The sequence below is a fragment of the Lithobates pipiens genome, unplaced genomic scaffold, assembly GCF_037356315.1.
Source record: "Lithobates pipiens isolate NorthernLeopardFrog02 unplaced genomic scaffold, aLitPip1_a1.2 Scaffold_30, whole genome shotgun sequence".
NCBI classification, from domain to species: domain Eukaryota; kingdom Metazoa; phylum Chordata; class Amphibia; order Anura; family Ranidae; genus Lithobates; species Lithobates pipiens.
In genome coordinates this window covers 86,181,736-86,204,411 of record NW_027507791.1, presented here as the reverse complement: position 1 = coordinate 86,204,411, position 22,676 = coordinate 86,181,736, and positions in this window count along the sequence as shown.

The following is a 22,676-nucleotide window of genomic DNA, read 5'->3' as shown; positions in this document are numbered from 1 at the left end:
TGACCTGTAGGTTTGCAAAGTTCGCCTCCCATTGAAGTCAATGGGGCCCGCCGCGAACGTTCCGGTTCGCGAACTATCGGCCGCGTTCGCGAAACGTCCCGTCGGAAGTTCGTCCATCACTATTGAGGTTTCAGTGTCGGAACGGAGTGGTAAGGCTAAATGGTGATGGTCAATAAAGAAATAATCTATTCTTGAATATGATTGGTGTAGGTGTGAGTAGTCTTTCACTTGCGGGTGCATCACCCTCCAAATATCCATGAGTTGAGCGGCGCGTAGGCAGATTTGCAGATATATGTCAAATGTTTGTGGGGATACTAGATCTGCCCTGTGACATGTCTATGGAAGGTTCCAGGGGAGTGTTAAAATCCCTTGCCAGGGGGGGATACACCAGTGGGCAAAGTCTCACAAGTTGGATAGAGTGGCAGCAATGAAACCTGCTTGGTCATGGTTGGGGCGTATATATTAGCTATAGTGCATGGCATACTACCCAGGCTGCCTCTCAGGAATAATTAGCATTGTTTCAGACGTGAAAGGGGTTCCCCTACGAAGTCCAATGGCCACTCCCTTTGCCCTATTAACATGCTGTAAACTGTAGTACCATATTGGATAGTGTTGGGAAAAAAAAGCTTAACAGAGGTAGTGTGGGTAAGGTGAGTTTCCTGCAAGAAGACAAAGTCCCCTTGCAGGCAATTAAAGCGGGATTCCGCTCTTTTTTTTTTTTTTTTTTCTTACCTGTCTCACTGGTGGGCGAGTGCTACCTTCGATTGGCATCCACGTCCGGCGTTTATTTGACCCCCTGCGCGACGAATCTTTTCCTCAGGATGACTTATAAAAACCTGCTCTGGCGTTTTCCATTTTAACTGTGGGCGTCTGAAGCCCACAGGCATTTACTTCCTGGTATATGATGACGTCTAGCTCCCAGCATGCTCCGCTCCATCTTGCACATGCTCAGTGAGAGCAGTGACAAGGAAAGAAAAACTTTCATTGTCCCCCATGGATTCTTGGGAAATTTCCCAGGGACCATTGCGAGGACGATAGCCACGCCTACTCCCACGGGAGGACAACCCGGAAGTCAGCTGAAACATCAGAAATAAAAGGTAAGTAAATAATATATTTTTTTTTTCAGGGTTTGTTTAGGTAAGTATGCTATCTGTTGATTTTAATAACATGGACTTTCATTTTTAGGTACCAAACCACTTTAAGTTCTCTATAAATGTTATGCCGCTTACCTGGGGCACAGAGTCCCTGCACATTGAGGGAGATCAAATTTACCATAGCCATTGGAACCATCATGGTCTTGATACACAGTCCATCTAAGATCCTGGAGCGGAGGCAGGAGAGTGGGGTGGAGAGGGGGAACAAATCGAAGAGGGGAAGTAAAAGGAGCAGAGGAGAGAAAACCAGTAAAAATACACAGAAAGTAAATCACGCACAACACATGCGAGCACGCCACCCAGCGAAGCATGGGGTCACACGGCGCCCCATGAGGGGGTCGTGCAGCCCCGGACAACAGATAGTCCATACCAAAAAGAATGTGTGCATCATCTGGAGGCACTGTGCATATAACCATGATGCGTTCACAGAATAAAACCATAGCTTAGTAACAAAAGCATATACCTCTTAGTGAACTGAAACTAAACCGCTGTTAGGCAGAGAAAATAAAAATAAAATCCATAAAATACAGCGCTATTCTTAAATGTGGTTTGTGTAACAATGAAAATTTGTGAAAAAAAATTAGTGAAGAAATACAATAAATGCAGCAGCAGCTTTAAACGTGAGATACCCAGAATTCAAATACAAATTTTTTCCAAATAAGCTGCGCTATAATGATCCAAAAATACTATGTGAAACAAGTAAATGAATTAAATAAATCAAAAACAACAGTTTGACAAAATATAAACAAAAAATGCATATATATGTGTTTAAATGTTAGTCCTTTTCCCCGTCAAGAGAGATTCTGCTTGTAGTCTCCAACGTGTTTTATCACACCACACCAATAAAGAAAAAGTGTCATCAGAGTTGCAGAGAAAGCCTTCCACCACCAACAATACTGCCGCTTACCAGCTAAACTGATCCCATCTCAGAGACCAGATGTCGCCAATATTAAAACACTCCCTCTGTAATAAAGTCATAAAATTTTATGAATTAAAAAGAATTACACTTACATCAAGTAGAAAAAGAATTTGCTTTCTAAAAAACACAACAGGTTTGCCGGCCGGCTTCGTACAAAGCTGCCCGTCGCTTCCGGGTTCAGCGTAGATCGCGGTGACGTCAATACGCCGATCCTCCCTACGCCGTTTCGTTTCGTGCCCCTGGAAGACGTTATTTTTAACGAAACGGCGTAGGGAGGAGCGGCGTATTGACGTCACCGCGATCTACGCTGAACCTGGAAGCGACAGGCAGCGTTGTACGAAGCCGGCCAGCAAACCTGTTGTGTTTTTTAGAAAGCGAATTCTTTTTCTACTTGGTAAGTGTAACTCTTTTTAATTCATAAAATTTTATGACTTTATTACACTATGGCGATTCCTCTCGTTTATGTATGTGCTGGGCAATGAGCGGTGTGGCCGTAGGATTATACCAACTACTTGAACTAAGCGCCTAAAGAGATACATCCTCCATGCAGTCCATGTTCAGAGGGAGTGTTTTAATATTGGCGACATCTGGTCTCTGAGATGGGATCAGTTTAGCTGGTAAGCGGCAGTATTGTTGGTGGTGGAAGTCTTTCTCTGCAACTCTGATGACACTTTTTCTTTATTGGTGTGGTGTGATAAAACACGTTGGAGACTACAAGCAGAATCTCTGTTGACGGGGAAACATTTGAACACATATATATGCATTTTTTGTTTATATTTTGTCAAACTGTTGTTTTTGATTTATTTAATTCATTTACTTGTTTCACATAGTATTTTTGGATCATTATAGCGCAGCTTATTTTGGGAAAAAAAAAAAAGAAAATAAAAAAGCCAGTCTGTAAGGACTGAAAAAACAAACCTATCCGTCAATATGATAATTGCGTGCGGTGATCAGGGGCTATACCCCCACATAAGGGCCCGGAGACAACATTGTAGGGGGATTTACCCCATCTGTGGTGAAGAGCCCGTTGTGGCAGAGCAGCGTTTCTGATCCACTTTCTGCCAACGTACCTCGGAGTTATTAGGGAGCGGGGGATGGCATCTTGCCAGCCTGGAAGTTCCGAGGGGTTGATGTTGAGGGTCCATAGGGAACTTGTCTAAGTTCTCTGGGAAACAGAGAACAGCGGCTTTGCCAACCTTGTTCGCTATGAGTGCAGCCGGGAATCCCCATTGGTAGTTGTTCGAAGAGGAGCACAGCTTATCTGTGAGGAGTTTAAGGGCCCTACAACGCTCCAGGGTTTCCCTAGCCCAGTGGTGGCGAACCTTGGCACCCCAGATGTTTTGGAACTACATTTCCCATGATGCTCAGCTACACTGCAGAGTGCATGAGCATTATGGGAAATGTAGTTCCAAAACATCTGGGGTGCCAAGGTTCGCCATCACTGCCCTAGCCAGATCAGGGAAGGAGGACAGATTAGCCCCTTTTTACTCACCTTGGACTTTTGAAATCCAAGGTGGCCACTTCTCTTGCTTTCCGCATGAAGAGCTCTTTCTCTTCGTGGTAGTGGAGTCTGCAGATGACGTCTCGTGGGGTGTCTGAGGAGAGGGGTCGGAGGGCTCAGTGGACTCTGTCCAATTTCAATGGATGATCTTCCGGGTTGCCCAGCAGGCTGTTAAAGATGCCACGAATGGAGGCGGGGAGATCATCATCCCTGGTGGCCTCGGGTAGGCCTCTGATATTGTTTTTGCCTCTTACGGTTCTCTTGTTCTTCGATTTTGTACAAGGCCATTATGTGAGCAATAGTGAGATTGCGGGTGGTAGTCTGCAGGCTTCTAATGGCTACCGCGTGGCGATCTAGGCGCTGCTCTGTTACCTCCACTCGCTCCAAAACTTGTGAAAAGTTGGAGCGGACCGCGGAGATGTCTTTTTGTTTTTATGGCCCTCTCGAGGCTAAATAGCAGGGAGGCCAGCTCTTTTTATGAGGCATTCCGCTTACCAGCGCTGGGACTTCCGATCGCCTGGATGAGTTCCTTTCTCTGTCCGAGCCAACAGAGGAAGCCGGAGGCTGGTGTCTGGGTTCAGGCCTGTGTTGGGAGGCGGAGCCAGAGCCTGTGCCATGCGTAGAGTGGCCTAGCCCATCTGTATAAATGTCCTCCGCTTCCGTGGCCAGGAAGCGTTTAATGGAGCTTGTTGGAGTGTTTTTCTTAGGCAGGGTCTTACCCGTTCTCCTGCCCATGGTGAACGTGCTGAGATCGCTGTCAGATATCGAGGTAAGGCTATTGTTATGGGTGACAGCGCCTGAGTTCTCAGGAGAAGCGTCCTCACTGCTTCAAGCCGAAACCACACCCCCACAACACTGAAGAAATGACACTTTGCTACAATGTAAAGTAGTGAGTGTACAGCTTATATAACAGTGTAAATTTGCTGCCCCCTCAAAATAACTCAACAAACAGCCATTAATGTCTAAACCACTGGCAACAAAAGTGAGTACACCCCAAGTGAAAATGTCCAAATTGGGCCCAATTGGCCATTTTCTTTCCCCGATGTCATGTGACTCGTTAGTGTTACAAGGTCTCAGGTGTGAATGGGGAGCAGGTGTGTTAAATTTGGTGTTATCACTCTCACTCTCTCATACTGGTCACTGGAAGTTCAACATGGCACCTCATGTTGCTCTACATAAAGATCGCCTAGGCCAGTGATGGCGAACCTTGGCACCCCAGATGTTTTGGAACTACATTTCCCATGATGCTCCACTACACCGCAGAGTGCCAGAGCATCATGGGAAATGTAGTTCCAAAACATCTGGGGTGCCAAGGTTCGCCATCACTGGCCTAGGCTATAAGAAGATTGCCAAGACCCTGAAACTGAGATTGTCTTTGGGACGTATGAGTGCTTCCAGCATTGCTGCAGAGGTTGAAGGGGTGGGGGGGGATCAGCCTGTCAGTGCACAGACCATACGCTGTACACTGCATCAAATTGGTCTGCATGGCTGTCGTCTCAGAAGGAAGCCTCTTCTAAAGATGATGCACAAGAAAGCCCGCAAACAGTTTTCTGAAGACAAGCAGACTAAGGACATGGATTACTGGAACCATGTACTGTGGTCTGATGAGACCAAGATAAAATGATTTGTTTCAGATGGTGTCAAGCGTATGTGGCAGCAACCAGGTGAGGAGTGCAAAGTGTGTCTTGCCTACAGTCAAGCATGGTGGTGGGAGTGTCATGGTTTGGGGCTGCATGAGTGCTGCCAGCACTGGGGAGCTACAGTTCATTGAGGGAACCATGAATGCCAATGTGTACTGTGACATATTGAAGCAGTGCACAAACACACCTCCAAGACAACCACTGCCCTGCTAAAGAAGCTGAGGGTAAAGGTGATGGACTGGCCAAGTGTGTCTCCAGACCTAAACCCTATTGAGCATCTGTGGGGCATCCTCAAATGGAAGATGGAGGAGCGCAAGGTCTCTAACATCCACCAGCTCTGTGATGTCATCATGGACGAGTGGAAGAGGACTCCAGTGGTAACCTGTGAAGCGCTCGTAAACTCCATGCCCAAGGGGGTTAAGGCAGTGCTGGAAAATAATGGTGACCACACAAAATATTGACACTTTGGGCCCAATTTGGACATTTTCACGTAGGGATGTACTCGCTTTTGTTGCCAGCGGTTTAGACATTAATGGCTGTGTGTTGAGTTATTTTGAGGGGACAGCAAATTTACACTGTTATATAAGCTGTACACTCACTACTTTACATTGTAGCCAGGGCCGGCGCTACCACTAGGCGAACTAGGCAGTCGCCTAGGGAGCACTTCTGCCTAGAGCACTGCCACGGCCCCAGCTCTCTATCTCGCTGTGTGACAGCAGTGATGCTCCCGCTAATGCTTTCAGGGAGCAAGGCATGGTGTAGTCCTGTGGAGAAGGAAGCGTTGTAATGGAGTTTGTCAGTTTGAGTAGCTGGTGAACTCGGCACAGAGCAGGAAGTGCAACAGCTGCTGGATCAGTGGGTGGTTCCATGTGCGTTCCTCCCCTGCCCACGCGCTCTGCAGATCTCCTACTATGTGTGCAGAGCCCGGATAATGGTCGCCGCGGCTGAGCAGCTCTCCCCTCCTCTCCAGGATGGACATCAGTTTCTGTGGACTGTGCTGGAGGACCTGAAACAGGAGCCTGGCGATCATCATTCTTCTGGCGTCTACAGGTACTACATGAGCCATGACGGTCCTGCCTGACACTGGCAGTACCCGTGACGTCACTCCCTGACCGAGGGAGCCCTACAAATTACTGTTAGCAGCCGCCCCACACACAGCCCTAACAATACATATGATGCTGCCACCTGCTGTCCCCCTGTCATCATCTTTATCCTCCTCATCATCTCCCTGTTTCCCTACTAACCTACCTCCTGTCACATACTTCTTATCATCCCCATGTACTCCACTGTCAGCTTCCTACCACCCACCCCTGTCATCTTCACCCCCCTGTAGCCCACTGCCAGCTTCCTACCACCCCCCTGTCATCTTCATCCCCCTGTACCCCACTGCCAGCTTATCACCCCACCCTCTGTCATCTTCATCCCCCTGTACCCCGCTGCCAGCTTCCTACCACCCACCCCTGTCATCTTCATCCCCCTGTACCCCACTGCCAGCTTCTTATCACCCCATCCCCTGTCATCTTCACCCCCTGTACCCCACTGCCAGCTTATCACCCCACCCCCTGTCATCTTCATCCCCCTGTACCCCACTGCCAGCTTCTTATCACCCCACCCCATCATCTTCATCCCCCTGTACCCCACTGCCAGCTTCTTATCACCCCACCCCCTGTCATCTTCATCCCCTGTACCCCACTGACAGCTTCTTATCACCCCACCCCCTGTCATCTTCATCCCCCTGTACCCCACTGCCAGCTTATCACCCCACCCCCTATCATCTTCACCCCCTCTACCCCACTGTCAGCTTCCTACCACCCACCCCTGTCATCTTCATCCCCCTGTACCCCACTGCCAGCTTCTTATCACCCCATCCCCTGTCATCTTCACCCCCTGTACCCCACTGCCAGCTTATCACCCCACCCCCTGTCATCTTCATCCCCCTGTACCCCACTGCCAGCTTCTTATCACCCCACCCCATCATCTTCATCCCCCTGTACCCCACTGCCAGCTTCTTATCACCCCACCCCCTGTCATCTTCATCCCCTGTACCCCACTGACAGCTTCTTATCACCCCACCCCCTGTCATCTTCATCCCCCTGTACCCCACTGCCAGCTTATCACCCCACCCCCTATCATCTTCACCCCCTCTACCCCACTGTCAGCTTCCTACCACCCACCCCTGTCATCTTCATCCCCCTGTACCCCACTGCCAGCTTCTTATCATCCCACCCCCGATCATCTTCATCCCCCTATACCCCACTGCCAGCTTCTTATCACCCTACCCAATATCATCTACATCCCCCTGTACCCCACTGCCAGATTCCTACCACCCACAATCTGTCATCTTCCTCCCCCTGTACCCCACTGCCATCTTCCTACCACCACACACCCTGTCACCTTCATCCCCCTATACCCCACTGCCAGCTTCTTATCACCCCACCCCCTATCATCTTCATCCCCCTGTACCCCACTGCCAGATTCCTACCACCCCACCCCTGTCATCTTCACCCCCCTATACCCTACTGCCAGCTTCTTATCACCCCCCTATCATCTTCATCCCCCTGTACCCCACTGCCAGCTTATTACTCCACCCCTGTCATCTTCATTCCCCTGTATCCCACTGTCCGCTTCTTACCACCCCACCTCCTGTTATCTTCACCCCCCTGTACCCAACTTCCAGCTTGCTACCACCCTGCCCCCTGTCATCCTCATTTACCTGTACCCCACTTTCAGCTTCCTACCACCCCACCCCCTGTCATCTTCATTCCCCCCCGTACCCCACTTCCGGCTTGCTACCACCATGCCCCCTGTCATGCTCATTCACCTGTACCCCACTGTCAGCTTCCTACCACCCCACCCCTGTCATCTTCACCACCCTGTACCCCACTGCTAGCTTTCTTCCACCCCACCCCCTGTCATATTCATCCCCTGTACCCCTCTGCCAGCTTCCTACCACCCCCTGTCATCTTCAACCCCCCTGTAACCCACTGCCAGCTGCCTACCACCCCGCCCCTGCCATCTTCATCCCCCTGCACCCCACTGCCAGCTTCCTACCACCCAGCCCCTTGTCATCTTCATCCCCATGCACCCCACTGCCAGCTTTCTGCCACCCCACCCCTGTCATCTTCATCCCCATGTACCCCACTGCCAGCTTCCTACCACCCAGCTCCCTGTCATTGTCATCCCCCTGTACCCCACTTCCATCTTCCTATCACCCCACCCCCTGTCATCTTCATCCCCATCTACTCCATTGCCAGGTTCCTATCACCCCACCCCCTGTCATCTTCATCCCCATCTACTCCATTACCAGCTTTCTACAACCCCATTCCCTTACTGGTACACTTCACATATAATGGACACGGACAATTTTTTTCTTCCAGTGACAGCACAGACACAAGGGCATTTGTCCTCCCAGTATAACCACCAATGCAGAGACAATGTTATTTTAGTGGCACCGAGGATGCAGGTGCATTTCCACCCCACTCATCCATAGTGTGCAGTGGCATGTGTTTAAAAAAAAAAAAGTATGTTTTTTTGTTGGCATGTATCTGGCCTTGCCTAGGGTGCAAAATAGTCTAGCACCGGCACTGATTGTAGCAAAATGTCATTTCTTCAGTGTTGTCACATGGAAAGATATAATAAAATATTTTAAAAAAATTTAACTTTTGTGAGATACTGTAGGTGTTTGCCATTCATTTAACCACTTGCTTACTGGGCACTTAAACCCCCCTCCTGCCCAGACCAATTTTCAGCTTCCAGCGCTGATGCACTTTGAATGACAATTGTGCGGGCATACAACACTGTACCCAAATGAAATTTTTATCATTTTTTTCCCACAAATAGAGCTTTCTTTTGGTGGTATTTAATTACAGCTGGGAGTTTTATTTTTTGCTAAACAAACAAAAAAATGCAAAAAAATAATCATGTTTAATAGTTTGTTATAAAATTTTGCAAACAGGTAATTTTTCTCCTTCATTGAAGTGCGCTGATGAGGCGGCACTGATAGGCTGCACTGGTGGGCACTGATAGGCATAGTTAAGGCGGCACTAATAGGCACAGATAAGGCGGCACCGATAGGCTCAGATAAGGTGGCACTGATGGGCAAAGATGGGCACAGATAAGATGGCACGGATGGGTGGCACTAAGGGGCACTGATAGATGGGACTGATGGGCACTGATAGGTGGCTCTGATAGGTGGCACTGATGGGCGGCACTGATGGGCACTGGTAGATGACACTGATGGGCACGGATATGTGGCACTGGGGTGCAGCACCTTTGTTGAGGCAGATCGTGGGCACTGCTGGGTGGCACTGTGGGCACTGCTGGGTGGCACTGACGGGGGGCACTTATTTTTTATTGAGGTGGCACTGGCAGGGGGCAGGTGGGCACTGGCAGGGCTTGCCGTGATCGGGACTGATGGCCCGATCACGGCCGCCGGTGATCGGCTCTTTTTTTTTCTCCTCGCGCTGTCAGCGCGAGGAGGAATAATAGCCGATTACCGCCTCCGTTGTATCACATGATCAGCTGTCATTGGATGACAGCTGATCACGTTATAAGGGGTCGGGATCGACCCCTTGCTCGGATCGGTGATCAGGCGAGTCTCATAGACTCGCCGATCACAGGGCGCGCAGGGCGCTCGTGCACGGGACGACGTCAATAGACGTAGTCCCGGCAAAGGAGGTCCGCGCTGTAGCCGTCATTCGGCTATAGCGCGGGTCTCAAGTGGTTAAGCTGGAGAAAAAATGAAAGCAAAATAGTCAGACTTATGTCACTTGGACAACTCTGCCACTGGCAAGAGTTGCATGGGAGAGCCTTCCACTTATCCTCTGTGGAACTTCTCCCTTGATAGCACCTGAACGCTTCCGAATCTTCACCTGGATATTATATGTTGCCCCACGATCCCAGTTCACACTTAGCAATTTGGAATCATAGGCAGAATTTAAATTGTGTCAAAGCACGCATTTGGGTGTCATTCGTTCATCCATATGGCACCTCAAATATGGCACGACCTTGCTGCACTTGTGCGAGAATCACAGCAAAATGATTCAGGGTCCAAATTTCTTCTTTTCTGTAAAAACCACGCATAGCACTGCCCTATCGAGGGAAGGGCTGCTCTATGCGCAACACATGTAAATCCATGTGAATAGCTCTTAAAAAATAAATATCAAGTGGAAACACATGTTCCCGCTATGGGAAATGTGAATGAGGCCTAAGATACTCATCTCTTCTGCTGCCCGCACAATCCATTGCTTCTGCAGTGAGGAGAAATTGTTCATCGAATAATATAAAGAAACTGACACATCCACGAGTTGTTGATCTCTTGGTCCCCCATTGCACACATTGTTTCCTCCTGCTCACTACAGGTTACAGTACTGATGTAAGAGTTGGCAAGATGAACCCCTGGGCACTGCGGGGTGACACGGCAAATCTACATTCCCGGAAATGTCAGTTTCTGAAGACTCCAGGTGATTTCTACTCTACCTAAAGTGACCAGTAGCACAGATAACTGGGGAGATTAGTATCTGTTCTTCTTTTCAGGTTAAGTTTTGGTGACAGTCTGTCACTGATTAATCCATAATTGGCATTGGTTGCACGTTAAAAGACTCACATTTAGAACAGAACTCCTGAGAAACCCTTAAAATGCATAAATGCAAACTGCCTTAACAACCTCAGGCTTTGTAATACTGTTCAGCCAGTCTAAGGATCCCTCATCCCTCTGCTGCATTGCATGTGCAAATAAAACCACTCTCCAATACAGTTTGTATTGTCGCATGCCTGCTCAGTGGCTAGTGAATTGGCGTCAAATTCTAGACATTTTATGCCAATGATCACCCTATGCATGGGTTGCATGTGACTCCCAAGTCCATTAGATACGCCCTTGTGTGCTGATCAAGTGGAATGCAAAATTTGGTGTATAATATCTACATATATGTGTGATCGACCATATCTGTGCACACAAGAGAAGTGTGATCATAAGCATGCTTTAGCTTTATTTTGTTTAAGGGCCAGTTCCTCCCCATATGCTGTTCCGTGTGCTTTTTTTTTTTTTCTACACTAAAAATGCATGAACAGTGTTTTCCATGTATTCCAATGGCTCTAGTTTACACCAATGCAGTCAGTTTCCGCACCAGAAATTTGACTGGAACTGGCTGCACTGGTGTGAACTAGAGCCATTGGAATACATGGAAAACACTGTGCATGCATTTTTAGGGCCAGTTCACACCACAAAAATGCACTCCGGATACGTTCCGGATTAGTTTTGGCTTACAGTTCATACCACACACAGTTCCAGTGCATTTTTGATACAATTTGCTAGAAACTACTGCACTGGTGTGAACTAGAGCCATTGGAATACATGGAAAACACTGTGCATGCATTTTTAGGGCCAGTTCACACCACAAAAATGCACTCCGGATACGTTCCGGATTAGTTTTGGCTTACTGTTCACACCACACACAGTTCCAGTGCATTTTTGATACAATTTGCTAGAAACTACTGCACTGGTGTGAACTAGAGCCATTGGAATACATGGATAACACTGCATGCATTTTTAGTGCTGAAAAAATGTTCACGGAACTGCATCTAGTGTGAACTGGATCTTAAGGAGAAGTATAGCCAAAATGATGGTGGTTATACTTCTGTAGGTACCGCGTTTCCCCGAAAATAAGCCCGGGTCTTATATTAATTTTGGCAACCAAAAACACAGTAGGGCTCGTTTTCGGGGTAGGTCTTACCATGAAATGTGCTGTCTTCTCTCCCCCTCTCCCTCCCTGCCTGCCTGCCTGCCTGCCTGCCTGCCTGCCTGCCTGCCAGGAATCCGCAGTGTGAACAGAGTTAGGGCCAGTTTACACCAGATGCAGTTCTGTGCACTTTTTTCTACACTAAAAATGCATGTAGTGTTTTCCATGTATTCCAATGGCTCTAGTTCACACCAGTGCAGAAACTGACCAGGACTGACTGCATTGGTGTGAACTAGAGCCATCAGAATACATGGAAAACACTACATGCATTTTTAGTGCAGAAAAAAGTGCACAGAACTGCATCTGGTGTGAACTGGCCCTAAAAGTGGTTGTAAAATGCTAAAATCCTCTCTATTACAGTAGTATAAAAGGTGTGTGTTTCTGTAATCTAATGTGTCAAATACGCTTCTGTGACCTGCCTGAGCTGTTTTCCCCACTCCAAGCACTGCAGAGGGAGGGGGGCTGAGATCCCTCGCTGACACCCGGGAAAAGAGGAGGAGAGCAGCAGGAGATCAGCTGGAGCCGCTGTACCAAAGTTATTTGACTCAATTAGATTACAGAAAAACACACCATTTACATTATATACTACAGTAATAGAGGACGCTACCGTAGCAGTTTATGACCACTTTAAACTAGGAATATCACAGTAGGTCTTACTTTCGGGGGTAACATGGTATTAGGGTGCACTTAGTTCTGCACTCCTGTGACCCACATCACAGAGAAGGTTCAGGCTCTGAAAAGATCCCAACCATATGGACAGGATCCACCCAGATGCCTGAACAAGCAGCTGGTTCAGCCCCTCAGTGATCCACTAAGAGCCTGAGCCAGTCCCTCCTGCCCAGCGCTCCCGGACTGGAGGGGCAGAGCAGAGAGCCGCTGATGTGTGTCACCACTATCTGCTCAGACCGTAGGGGAGAACTGAGTGATCAGTGGTGTTTGATTGCTCAGCTCTCACTGCAGAGCCAGTGGGGAACAGATGCAACATCAAATCGATGCTGCATCCACCTAGGTCAGTGATGGCGAACCTTGGCTCTCCAGATGTTTTGGAACTACATTTGACATGACGCTCGTGCACTCTGCAGTGTAGCCGAGCATCATGGGAAATGTAGTTCCAAAACACCTGGGGTGCCAAGGTTCGCCATCACTGACCTAGGTGAATTAAAAAAAAAAAAAAAAAAAAAAAATTTAAGTTTGTACATCTTATTTAAACCTCTAGATCAGGGATATGCAATTAGCGGACCTCCAGCTGTTGCAAAACTACAAGTCACATCATGCCTCTGCCTCTGGGTGTCATGCTTGTGGCTGTCAGAGTCTTGCTATGCCTCATGGGACTTCTAGTTCTGCAACAGCTGGAGGCCTGCTAATTGCATATCCCTGCACTAGATGTTCATTCCTGAGTTTGAATGTGATTGATATAGGCAGGCAAATGGTTAAGATTCCAAGATTTCTACTACAGGACCAGATGTTTTTTGTTGACATTTTTAGTGTAGGTCAGAGATATGCAATTAGTGGACCGCCAGCTGTTGCAAAACTACAAGTCCCATCATGCCTCTGCCTCTGGGTGTCATGCCTGTGGCTGTCAGTCTTGCTATGCCTCATGTGACTTGTAGTTCTGCAACAGCTGGAGGTCCGCTAATTGCATATCCCTGGTGTAGGTGAACACAGTATACTGTGTATACTGGGCTTTTGCTACCTTAAAGTGGAAATAAACTCTCCTATCGGTTTCAGCCAAGAAAGCTGCCATCTTAGCTTCTGTTTAATCTGCAACTGCCATGATGCTGCACATGTGATTTGTGATGACACCAGCCATTGGATGGTTTGACAATTTGGTTGAGAGCACAACCAATGTAACAGCGAGCATTTCTGGCAAGCTGGGAATGTTAACTTTTTTTAAATATTTCAATGTTTTTATTGAAAAAAATTCAGAAATAACAAGAGTAGTAAGTAAACATAGGCCATTTCTTGGAATGTTACAATGACAAATACACGAATAAGTAAGATATGTATAAACAAAAATAACAGTCCATGAATATAAGCGAACAAACAATCATGGGCTGTTCTCAAATAAACCTGCTGAGAATAGAAAGCCCTGCAGACAGTTTTAAAAAGTAAAAGAAAATCTGATGGTCCAACAAGATAGGTACACCCACACTTGAGGTCCCACCACTGTGCCAAGTACACACCAACTAAATTGTGAATGCAGGCAGCTGCCGCTTTAAATAAAAGTATGAATCAGGATTTACCATAAATATGTAAAATACAAAAGTTTGCACACATCGGGTCTGCTGTGACCATACCATGCCAGTACTTGCTACTGCAAGTCGCTGTATACATGCTTTCACTTACTTGTTTACATGTGAGTGTAATGTTTGAAGTTTTTTAAATAAGTGAAAGCATGTATGGACCCGATGTGTGCAAACGGTATCTCTCCCACACAAGTTCGTGAACCTCGGAACTTCACTACCAGTATGCGTCAGTCGTCACAACTGGTTGCAGTCCAGCCACGTGCTAATGCGTTTCGTCATCACGACTTACTCATGAGATGTAACACTTTATTTTATGTGGAGATTCTGATATGAACACACGTTTGGAGATGGGTGAGAGTCAAACATGAGGGTGCAGGGCATCTCTATCAGGTGAGTGCATAGCCAGAGGGGAGTGGAATTACCAAGTGCATGTGGGGGTGGTGGAAGATTACATTGTGTCTAAGACCGTGTGAGACATCATGTCTCAATTATAAATTATATATAATGGTGCGCTCTGGTCAACTTCCTATTACACAATCTAAGAAGGAAATACGAGGCTACCAATCCTGAGGCTGCTATAGGGATATATGTTGAACACAGTGCTGTGCAAAAATGCAATAATATCCTGTGCAAATAGGTAAAAGGGCAAATGAATTGTGTGCAATTGACAAAAGTGCAGAAATGCTATGCACTTATCACAAAAAATGTGCAAAAAGCTAAAATTAAGTGTTAATAAAAAGACTCCTTCACTTCCAGTACAAAGTGCTGCTGTGCTAATTGCTGTTCAACCTAACTCCTGAACAGCAGGGCTACCAATCCTGAAGCTACTATAGAAAAGAGGTACTGTGCAAAATTACAATAATATCATATATAAGAAAAATAAAGTGCATGAGAGTACACCGAGTAGGTAGTGTCTATAATAATATTATTTAATATTTTTTTCTGTGATATTTTTTCTCTGTGATTATTATGTATTCATTTTTCACTGGATTGCATTTTATATGTTTTTGCTACATGTTTTGTACATGTTCTTGCTACTTGCATAATTTTGGGATGTTATAGGCTGGTCAGGAGACAGGCAGAATAGTTATAAGCACAATAGCACCTTCTATTGGCTTTCTTGTTTTTTAGCATTAATTATTGCCTATTTGCACAATATTTGTGATAAGTGCACAGTTTGGTTTGAACCTTGCCAATTGTTCACACTACATTCTCATGCACTTTATGGAGGGGAGTGGAGGAGAATCTCGTAGGGACTGACCACCCCAGGGAGTACCCACGCCCCACACCACTCCAGGGAAGGGGAGGAGGGGACCCCTTACCTCTCCAGCAAAAAGCACGGGTAATGCTCCCAGACAGATCCTCCTCACCACCCAAGTGGGGGGGGGGGGCTGTCAGCCATGAGGAACGCTGCGACACAGGCCGAGACCCAGACGTATGCGACCTCACGAGACATTTAACTCGCGGGGCCAGCCCCTGTCCAGTGGGGCTATGTTGCGGCCGACCTAGCGCGTAGCTGTGCTCTGTGCGCGCTCGCTGGCTAGACTGGGGTGACCACTGGATCAAGCGTCCAGCCAGTGGCCCAGCCAGGCAGTTGATTGTAGATCTCACCAGAAAAAATCCAGGAAAAAGAGAAAATAAGAAACAAAAAAATTCCCAGGACCAGAGGTCGCAGCAGGGAACTAGGTCCTTACTCCTGACTAGGCAGAAAAAAAAAACTGAACACCTAGAGCAGGGAGGGGGGTTATATACTGATGGAGGAAAGCCCATAGGCATAGCCAGGGGTTGTTTTTTTTGTTCTGCCTAGTCCTACTGCTGCGGAGATGATATAACCCTACCATTCTGAATAAAGAAGCCTGTGTCTGTCAATGAACGAATGAGAAAAGAAGGTCAGCCCAGAGCTCATTTGGGAACTGAAATGTGACGGATCCAGGGGTCCCATATTTTATCAATTTTTTTTAGAGTTATTATGGAGTATGTGAGTGAGTTTGTCATAAACCAAAATCCAGTTAAAATTAATTGTTAACATAATCCAGAGGAATAACCAGCTGTTTCTAATGCCGAGCAACTGTAATCCTTCCCGCTAACAGTAATATGTGATTCATTTTATTGATTTCCTGGCCACTTCATCGGGTAGTTTACGGAACAGGGAAACCTCTGGGGATCTACGAATGTTTACCCATCAATGAATTTATTAAATTAAACATCCGAATCCAAAACCTAATCACCAGGGGGCACCACCACCAGATATGATGCATTGTCTCTAACTGACCACAGCGTCGAAAACATATGATGTGGATGGATGCATTTTAACCACCCAGAGAAGAGACCAGGTACCAACGCAAAAGTGTTTTTTTTTATAGTTGGCTTCAATTAGCGTGGTATTGATAGAGACTTTGGATTAAGTACAGGAAATATCCTGCCACTCAGACAGATCAAACGTGACAGTCAGGTCCTTTTCCCATTGGCTTAATGTTTTTTTTTTGTTTTGTTTTTTATTAAATTAATGAGTTTACTTGGGCTTTAAGTATTTTAGAGCTTCTGCCTGCCATTTCCTGCAGTAGGAATGGACTCTACCCCCTCCCATAAGGCAATATAGTGCTGCCCTCCTGCAGCTAAACTTCTCAGGTCTATGTTTATTCTAAATGGTCCATTAAGGGAGTGTGACGTGGTCGTTTAGGCCTGATTCACATTTGTGCAGTTTGCATATTGCAGGTGCATTTTGCTTTTTCAGTACACATCTTTAACCACTTGACCACTGGGCACTTAAACACCCTTAATAACCAGACCAATTTTCAGCTTTCAGTGCTCTCGCATTTTGAATGACAATTACTCAGTCATGCAACACTGGACCTATATGAAATTGTTGTCCTTTTTTTCACACAAATAGAGCTTTCTTTTGGTGGTATTTAATCACCGCTGGGTTTTTTATTTTTTGTGCTATAAAAGAAAAAATACCGAAAATTCTGTAAAAAAACGAATTTTTCTTTGTTTCTGTTAGAAAATTTAGCAGATTAGTAATTTTTTCTTCATAAATTTTGGCCAAAATTTATACTACTACATATCTTTGGTAAAAATAAGTACAAATTGGTGGATATTATTTTGTCTTTGTGAAAGTTATAGAGTCCACAAGCTATGGTGCCAATATCTGAAAATTGATCACACCTGAAGGACTGACGGCCTATTTCAATTCTTGAGACCCTAACATGCCAGAAAAGTACAAATACCCCCCAAATGACCCCTTTTTGGAAAGAAGACATTCCAAGGTATTTAGTAAGAGGCATGATGAGTTTTTTGAAGTTGTCATTTTTTCCCACAATTCTTTGCAAAATCAAGATTCTTTTTACTTTTTTTTTTTTTCACAAAATTGTCATATTATCAGGTTATTTCTCACACACAGCATATGCATACCACAAATTACACCCCAAAACACATTCTGCTATTACTCCCGAGTATGGTGATACCACATGTGTGAGACTTTTACACAGCCTGGCCACATACAGAGGCCCAACATGCATGGAGCGCCATCAGGTGTTCTGGAGCACCCAGGACAATTCTGACATTTCTCTCCTACATGTAAAAATCATCATTTATTTGCTAGAAAATTACATAGAACCCCAAAACATTATATATGTTTTTTTAGCAAACACCCTGGAGAATACAATGGTGGTCTTTGCAACTTTTTATCTCGCACGGTATTTGCGCAGTAATTTTTCGAATGCTTTTTTTTGGAAAAAAAACTGTTTTGTGCTTAAAAAAAAAAAAAACACAGTAAAGTTAGCCCAATTTTTGCATAATGTGAAAGATGAAGTTACGCTGAGTAAATAGATACCTAACATATCACTCTTCAAAATTGCACACGCTCGTGGAATGGCGGCAAACGTCGCTACTTAAAAATCCCCATAGGCGACGATTTACATTTTTTTTACTGGTTATATGTTTTGAGTTACAGAGGAGGTCTAGGGCTAGAATTATTTCTCTCGCTCTAACGTTCGCAGCGATACCTCACATGTGTGGTTTGAACACCGTTTTCATATGTGGGCGGGACTTACGCATGCGTTCGCTTCTGCATGCGAGCACATGGGGACAGGGGCGCTTTAAAAAAAACATTTTTTTTATTGTTCATTTTACTTTATTTATTTTAGTTTGACATTTTTTTCCCCAAAAATAATTTTTTTGATCACTTTTATTCCTATTACAAGGAATGTAAACATCCCTTGTAATAGGAATATGGCATGACAGGTCCTCTTTACAGTGAGATGTGGGGTCAATAAGACCCACATCTCACCTCTAAGCTGGGAAGCCTGAAAAAAAAAAAAGATTCTGGCTTTGATCGTATTAGCGATTCGGTAGAAGCACCGGAGGGCGGCGGGAGATGTCTATGGCTGGGTATTGCAGGGTATCACCGACTATGGCTGGGTATCTCAGAGCATGGTGTTGCAGAGTACTGCGTTGCAGAGCATTGCAGGGTATTGGCGGGTGTTGCAGAGCATTGCAGAGTGTTGCAGGGTATTGGCGGGTGTTGCAGAGCATTGCAGAGTGTTGCAGGGTATCGGCGGGGGTTGCAGAGCATTGCAGAGTGTTGCAGGGTATCGGCGGGGGTTGCAGAGCATTGCAGAGTGTTGCAGGGTATCGGCGGGGGTTGCAGAGCATTGCAGAGTGTTGCAGGGTATTGGCGGGTGTTGCAGAGTGTTGCAGAGTGTTGCAGGGTATTGCAGAGCGTTGCAGGGCATTGCGGAGTGTTGCAGGGCATTGCGGAGTGTTGCAGGGCATTGCAGAGTGTTGCAGGGCATTGCAGAGTGTTGCAGGGCATTGCAGAGTGTTGCAGGGCATTGCAGAGTGTTGCAGGGCATTGCAGAGTGTTGCAGGGCATTGCAGAGTGTTGCAGGGCATTGCAGAGTGTTGCAGGGCATTGCAGAGTGTTGCAGGGCAATGCAGAGTGTTGCAGGGCAATGCAGAGTGTTGCAGGGCAATGCAGAGTGTTGCAGGGCAATGCAGAGTGTTGCAGGGCAATGCAGAGTGTTGCAGGGCAATGCAGAGTGTTGCAGGGCAATGCAGAGTGTTGCAGGGCATTGCAGAGTATTTGCAGGGAATTGCAGAGTATTTGCAGGGAATTGCAGAGTAATGCAGAGTATTTGCAGGGAATTGCAGAGTAATGCAGAGTATTTGCAGGGAATTGCAGAGTAATGCAGAGTATTTGCAGGGAATTGCAGAGTAATGCAGAGTATTTGCAGGGAATTGAGGGGTTAATTTTCGGTGAGCAGCGATGTGGGCACTGCAGATGCAGCCCACATCGCTGCTGACACCGATCTCTTCCCCCTCCGCTGTACCGATCGGTACAGAGAGGGGAGGGAGGAACCGGCGTCATAACATGACGCCGGCTTGTTTACAAGTGATCACTCCGTCATTTGACGGATCGATCACGTGGTAAACGGCCGCGATGAGCGGCCGTTTACCGTGATTCGTGATGCGCCGGGTCCACTGGACCCAGCGGTCACGGATGCTCTCGTGTGCGCGCCCCAGGGGGCGCGCGAGAGCAGAATTCTGGGAGGCCGTTAATTAACGGCCTCTCAGAGTTAAACAACCGCCCTGAAGCCGTTAATCGGCAATGGGCGGTTGTTAAGTGGTTAAACCATTGAAGTCTACGGAACCAAAAACCAGAATAAAAAACCCTGGCCCTTTCCATAAAATGCATAGATATGAACCATATCCAGAGGAAACCATGTTAAATGGACTGTATTGTGTTTCTGCAAAACTGAAAATACACTAAAAAAAAATGCATAGGTGTGAACCAGGCCTTCATTTTATAACAAGCTGCAGCAGTTACAAATGTGCTAGAATCTCATTTGTGGTGGTATCTTTTCACTCCTGTCTGTTGTCATAGCTATCCTAATACATTCATGCCTACATTCCATTCCTAAACAGTCCCAAAATCTGCATCATGAATTATCTCCAGGCAAATATACAAACACCCCTTTCAGTTCACCTTGTGTTCAATTGGGAAGTCAAGCTTGTAGAAGAAGTGCTTACCCTGTAATCGAATAGCATGGTTTTTGGTTCAAAAATGTTTCACAATCAGCTAATTGTATGAAAAAGTACTGTAGCCAGTATTTATTTTGCGCTTATACAAGCACACAAACCCAAAGGATGTAAACTTCAGCCAAACGCCAACCCCTACCTCTCAACCTATTCCTTATTACTTCCCTTATGAAGCCTTGTTCCAAACCAAACTAGCCCCTCAAGGGCCACCTCGCACCTGTTGCTCATGGATTGCTAATAAAGCACTTACTGTACCTACACCATCATTTCCTCATTAATTGACACATCAAGATGTCCCACAGTTTTTACTAGTAAAGGAGATTTTGAAGCATTTTCACATGTGAAGGAGCAGCTCTTCACAAACAGGTGAGTAATCACTTTTGCAATCCTCTTGCTGCCACTGACAGGATCGCTAATGTAACTGGCTCCTTCTATATGAAGCCTGGGAATACCTGTACAATAGCTATAATCCTTGTATTATAGTGTTCTGTGCCAAATAAACTTTTTGCATCAAAGTTGCTCCAAACTTTCTAAAGTCTCAGTTTTCTGTCCTTCATACATTAGGAAAGCCAGACTGTGGCTAGTGGGAGGAATGGTGCCCCGTCGTTGGTGTCAGTGGGAGGAATGGTGCCCCGTCGTTGGTGTCAGTGGGAGGAATGGTGCCCCGTCGTTGGTGTCAGTGGGAGGAATGGTGTCCCGTCGTTGGTGTCAGTGGGAGGAATGGTGTCCCGTCGTTGGTGTCAGTGGGAGGAATGGTGTCCCGTCGTTGGTGTCAGTGGGAGGAATGGTGCCCCGTCGTTGGTGTCAGTGGGAGGAATGGTGCCCCGTCGTTGGGGTCAGTGGGAGGAATGGTGCCCCGTCATTGGGGTCAGTGGGAGGAATGGTGCCCCGTCGTTGGTGTCAGTGGGAGGAATGGTGCCCCGTCGTTGGTGTCAGTGGGAGGAATGGTGCCCCGTCGGTGTCAGTGTGAGGAATGGTGCCCCGTCGTTGGGGTCAGTGGGAGGAATGGTGCCCCGTCGTTGGGGTCAGTGGGAGGAATGGTGCCCCGTCGTTGGGGTCAGTGGGAGGAATGGTGCCCCGTCGTTGGGGTTAGTGGGAGGAATGGTGCCCCAGGAACCTATTAAAAGGGCTGCAGTTTGTAAACTACTGATGTAATGCATCAACATACAGTATGGCAAGAAATATTTCTGCATAGACTACAACCAATTATAGGTGGGCTTACAAGAAGATTGCACATCACAAATGTAGTGAAATTCACGATTACTTCAAAAGCTAGGCAGGAACTAAAAGCACTGGCATCAAGTCTACAGAGCCGTAGGTGGTGGGAAAAAATAATCATCCAACATATATTGGACAGCAATGTAGCTCACTGGGAGGAGGTGCTCCAAATTTACAAATCTTATGGTGGGGTAGGGTAAATGGTTCCTATACGTGTGTATTTAGCTGGTTTGTGGGAGTTGTGCTTAAAGCTTGCAGATTCTACTATGGTATTCTTGCAAAAAAAAAAAAAAAAAAGTATGGAGGTAATGAAATGAAAAAAATAAAGTGACCATATATGGGTGATTGTTGACCTTCTTGGCACACATATTATTCTATGTGAGTGTTGGAGATGGAAACTGACCTCTATGCTCCAAAATAACAATGTCCTCCTTTGATTACCAATCCGGATTTGAATGTTTGAATCTTATCTTTTGGAAACAGAGTACAGAGCCTATTGTTTAATAATCTTATTATTTGGTTCACAAGGATGACTATGGGCAAATCTTGTAACTGAATGCATTTTCCTGTCCACAGGGTATTCTGACCGCTATTAATTTATGCAGCATTATGAAATGGTTTTCAGGAAATGCTGCTGGATGGAAAAACTGACTCCTGAGCCCAAAAATCTCAGTTGCTAACATTGCTCAAATTGCTTGCATAGCTTAAGAAATTCTTTGCAGTCAAAGTGGAGCATCATTCACATATATAAACTATTTGCCCCAAAAAATGGCAAATATATTTTTGTGTGTGTATTGAAGAAGGTCATCAGCCTGTTTATGGTGTGCTACTTGAATACAATGTTATTTTTTTATGGCTCCTATAAAAAGAGTCTGCTAATTATCACTAGAACGCTAGCTTTATTTATTCTTGTATACAATGCAGCATAGAAATCTGCTCTGTGTCAGGGTAACTATGACAACACAATCTGTACAGTACAACTTCCCCAACACTAAAAATCGTATTTTTTCATCCAACATTGAAATGCTGTTCCTGGATTGCTCAGCAGTTGGGCTGTCCTGACTTTACATTCACCAGCATATGTAGGAGAACTGGAGTCTACTGTGCATAAGTATTTGCCCCCTCAGACTCACATTTTGTGGCGTCACAACCGGCAAGTAAAATGTATTTGCTTGGAATACTTGTATAAATCAAAATGGTATAACATTATCCTCCCTCCTAT